Source organism: Melanostigma gelatinosum, assembly GCF_949748355.1.
Source record: "Melanostigma gelatinosum genome assembly, chromosome: 4".
Lineage (NCBI taxonomy): Eukaryota > Metazoa > Chordata > Actinopteri > Perciformes > Zoarcidae > Melanostigma > Melanostigma gelatinosum.
In genome coordinates, this window is record NC_136637.1 from 10170394 (window position 1) to 10175803 (window position 5410).

Sequence of the window (5410 nt, forward strand, 5' to 3'; positions counted from 1 at the left end):
ACAAGATGCCGATTGGCTCTAGGACTGTTGCATAGGATGTCCCTACTGCGTTTGAGTACCTAGAATGGAATAAATAGAAATCATAAACTCCTGTGTGGTTTCACTGAAAATCTGATTCACTGACACCAATTATTTTATGTTGACATAAAAAAACGCACCTTTAAGGGGTAATTGGCAGATCACCTAATGTAACACCATACAGACGAGCAAACATTCAAACACCATATTCCTAATATCTAGGACTTGGCCCAGGAAAATGTAATTTGTTAGGTCACTTATTATTTTTATGTTACCTTAAAACTTTTTTTTAATGTGTCGAGGTTTGTAGAAAATGAAAAGTGAGAAATGTTTAATCATAATACTACTTTAATTCCACGAAATTAAATGACATGTGAACTGTTTTTGATTTTTGCTAAGACTATAACAAGGACTTCCTTTGACATTCCTTGGGTGGTGTACGCCACTAATCAGAATTTAAATGCCCATTCCAAACGGAGCGTCGTTATTTAACTGACATATAAGAGCTTCGCCACTAGATGGTGGTCTTACACCTCTAAACACCACAGCTGACGTCAGGCCTGTGTCACAAAGGTTTTTAAAGACAGAATCCATTCTGCAGCATAATGAAACGGAACATTGAACAGGAGATAAATGGTTCGGCCCCTCTGGGGAGTCTCGGTCATTCGTAGCATAAAGAAACGGGACGAGCTGCAGATTGCTTCAGCGCAGAACTAAAGAATCGTACAGAAGACAAATGTATTTGGGAAACCTAAGGCAGATGTATTCGACTTTGTACTTCTAAATTAATATTTATTTTTACAGATGTAAGAATGATAAAATATCAAGTATAAACTACAAAATGCATTTCCTGCTGAAAATGCGTTGGAATGCTGAAATGAATCTCAAAAACATTGCTGAAAATAGATATCAAATTAAAAAAAATTTGCAAAAAGCTGAATAATTCAAAAAGTTGAAAGATTACAAATATGAAGTTATATCACACCTCTCCTGAAAGAGCTGAACATTTTGATATTCGAACGGTTTCTGTAGCTTAAAATAATTCCAGCGGTAGTGATATTTGTTGTAGTAGTAGTAGAAGTTGTAGTTGTAGTAGAAGTATTATTAGCAGTATAAGTATAAGTGGCATTTGAATAAGTACTAGTTGTAGCAGTAGTGATATTTGTAGTAGCAGTAGTAGTAGAAGTTGTAGTCGACGTATTAGTAATTAGAAGAAGTAAGGCAAGGCAAGGCAAGGCAAGTTTATTTGTATAGCACATTTCAACAACAAGGTAATTCAAAGTGCTTCACATAAAACCATTAAAAGCATCAAAACATAAGGCAAAAGAAAAGGAGATTTAAAAACAATTAAAGAAACAGTGTAAGAAATAAAATTCAGTCGTAAAAAGTAAAGGAGATTTAAAACATACATTGAAACAATAATTGATGTCTCCCTGAGACATTACGCTGCACGCAATCAACCATACACTGCCGCAATTCTGCAATTACTCGCACACAAACCACGTCTGGAAAAGATCTCTGCCGATCTGCGTTTTATAGTGTACGCCTTGCACGAACTCGGTCCCGGAGGAAATGGCGACATATTGTACACTTTCTAAATTTGAATCGATAGTAGTAGTGGTAGTATCAGTAGTCGTAGTAATAGCTGTAGTAGTGGTCGTAGTATTTAATATAACAGTAGTAGTAGTAGAATAAGTCATAGTAGTAATAGTAAAGTCAGTTTTTAAAGTAGCAGTAGTAGTAGTACTAGTAGCAGTCGTACTAATAGCTGTAGTAGTATTAGTACTGGTGATAGCAGGAATAGCCGTATTAGCAGTTGTGGTATAAGTAATAAGTAGTGGTAGTGTAGTAATAGCAGTAGTGGTAGTAATAATATTTATGGTAGCAGTAGTAGTAATAGTAGCAACAGCTAAAGTTGAAGTAGTAGTAATACTAGAAATGTTAGCAGTAGTAGTAGTTGTCGCAGTATTAGTAAGAGCATTCATTATTTCAACAAAAAAAGCCTAATTTTGAGCTCAACGTTTAAATACAGTTAATCCATGAGGCTTTTATTCTGAAAGGGTGGGGCTGGGTGGGGGAGGGAGGAGGAGAGGAGACATAATCATCATGTTTGACACACATAAACAGAGGTTATTAAATGACAGGCTTCATCACAAGCAGTTCAGTTAGAATTCACTCTCTGGGGCTTTTATTTTGAAATGGGGTGTGGGGGAGAAGGGGAGAGGAGACAGAATCATAATGTTAGATAAACACAAACCGGTTATTAAATGACAGGCTTCATCACAAGCATTTCAGTTAGGATTCATTCTGTGGGGCTTTTATTTTAAACCTTACTGGTTAACTCAACATACCTAACAGACATTACACGAAACTAGAAAAAGTATACCCTGTACAATACTAAGAGTTAGTACAACACTGACATGTCTAAGTAGTGTGTCGTTGTGTTATGTCACGTAGGTTACAGGCTAACACAGAGCCTCATGAGTGTATCATGCTGGTTTTGTTTAGCTAACGTTAGCCATGGCTACGGTTAAGCTATCTATTGTAGCAAAGTGTTAGCAAGATAGCAACGTCGCTTTGAACCACTTACGTATTTCTCTTATATGTGTCGGTCAATTGCTATTCGGCTCTTGCAGAATATCTCTCATTGTACGACTACCTAGCTAGTGCAGAGAAATGCTGGGCCGTCTGCAGCAGGGTACGTGCGGAAAACTTCACAAGCGCTGTGTTGCGTCGAGTGGCCTGCGCAGAGCTGAACGCATGTAGCGCATATGTCCTTGAGTAAAGTACAGTTTTCCGTAAAAGTTTGCATGATTGTGTGAATATTATTGATACGTGTTTCTCTTTTCATCATTGACTCAATGTGATTTGGACAATTTTGGAGAAAATAATCCTGCAGGGCAGGGTGACTGGCTTGCAAGCAAAAAAATATAAAGTATGTGCATATGTGTTACTGCAAGTTAATAAACACGTTTTGCTGCTGTTGTTTTTGTTAACTGTCCTCTGCCTTATTGCAATCCAGGCTCTTGTCTCTACTAGAAAGATTAATTTGAGAAATAAATAAGTATATGTATATATATTTACTTAATCTCTCTCTCTCTCTCAATTTCGTTTCCAATACAGATTTGTTGTATTAGAATAAGCAGAGACGGGTTGTGTAATGTTTACAACTCATAGCTGTACTGAATGGTAAGTAAAATAAAAATAACTAGTATAAATCAAATAAAAAATATATTATATATTAGATAAAATAATTAATATTTATCTCTTTCTGTCTTGGCTAATCACACGCACGCACTCACTCACGCACGCGTCACTGAATGCCATGGAAACGGACCCACCCGAGGTTACTTGAGGCCTCAGAACGTTCTGATCGCTCACTCTGCACTTGGACCTGAGCGTAAACACCTCTTGGACATACCGTGGAGAGCCGACTCTTTGAGTTTTTAACTTCTTGAGAAAAGCTACTTGATACAAAACTTGTTGGAGAAACTACTGGATCGCTATACTCTCGTGGACAACAGAAGCACCTGGATGTTGCTTCCTGTGTTACAGCCATCGATACCTGAGTAAAAGAGACTTGGAGACTTTTTCTTAACATTAGTAATTATTAGTCTCCCAGACAACAGAGAAGATGTGTTCACTCTGGACCAGATGAGACGGATGGAGGACCACAGGACCAGATGAGACAGATGGAGGACCACAGGACCAGATGAGACGGATGGACCACAGGACCAGATGAGACGGATGGAGGACCACAGGACCAGATGAGACGGATGGAGGACCACAGGAACACAGGACCAGATGAGACGGATGGAGGACCACAGGACCAGATGAGACGGATGGAGGACCACAGGACCACAGGACCAGATGAGACGGATGGAGGACCACAGGACCAGATGAAGAGCGGTGGTCGCCTTTCTTTCAGTGGGCTGAGTAAGTAATCCTTCACTAAGACTACAGAAGTATCAGTAATAAGATTCCATCATTGGAGGCCAGATTCAACACAACAATGTAAAGGTCGTACAGTTGAGTTCAAATTATTCATCTCTTGTGTTTGTGTCTCACAGGGCACGACTCCTCTGTGCTTTTGGCTCACTCGTGGGGCAGCTGAGAGTGGACGTCATCCAACCATCATCCCAGGAAGACCCAGACCCACCACAGACCACTGAACCACTCTCAGCACCCCAGAGACCCAGTGAGTACGGTGACGTCCTCACCGTACTCACCGGCAATTAATATACAATAAATATTGTGAAATTATAATTTAATATCTTTTTGATTTTCATTTGACTCAAAGGCATTACTGTTAGTACTGTTACGTATTGATAATCATAATATTACATGTTGATATAACTAAAATGGGGAAAGCTTTAGATTATGGCTCCAACGTGCAGCATAATTCTTCCCAATTGAATTCAAACTAAATCATAAATAATTTAAATCTTTACTGATTGTTAACCAGTGCAGAAGGTAATGATACATACATGTAGGTGCAAGGGAACAAGATCTGACGTTAATGAACAATAAATCAATGAATTATTATAATTTATGACACTGCTGTAGTTTATTTAAAAATGATCATATATAACTTACCAACACTGGAGAGGCACAGATGATAACAAAATAAGGAACTACATAGAAAATAACTTCAAGGTACATTTGTGTTTATACTTTGCAACAAACCAAGGTAGAGGTAGAAGAGTACTGTCAGGTACATACTGTTGGCCTAAATAGGTTGTTTTATTGACTGGGAAAGGACTGTATATTTTTACTGTGGTTCATTAAAAGTTGTGGCCACCAGGGGGCATCGATCAAAATGCACCCGGACCGTCTGTCCAAGTACAGTAAGTCATTGGTTGTGCCGACAAGGCAGGACGTATTCTCAGCTCCAGGTTTTACATTCACATCGTGCAGAACTTGCAGATGCTTCACCTTACACTTCTGACACGTAAATTTCAGGCGGCACTGTGCAGCCTGGTGCGAGCAGCTGCATCTCCAGCATCTTTTGTTGATAGATGCTTAACAGCATTCCAACAATTATAAATTAGTATTAAGTGCTCACAGTATTTCAGATTCAGTCTGATTCACAGTTGAACCACAAAGCATCTGCACTGCAAACACTTAGCAGCAACTGTCAAAACTAGATCTTATCTTAAACATAAAGACTAAGTTGCTTTCTGTTTCAGTATTATCAAACAAAAGAAAATACCAATGGGGTTAAGTGTTATGTGAATGTTTTCGATTTACCGGTGCCACTCCCAACAACGTCACGTGATCAAGTTCATTTTCAAGACACAAAACACAACAGGTCATTTACTTCGCAATACTCGATTTATTTTGAATAGCAAAGTCATCTCACAGAGACTACTTTGAATTACACAGAACGCAA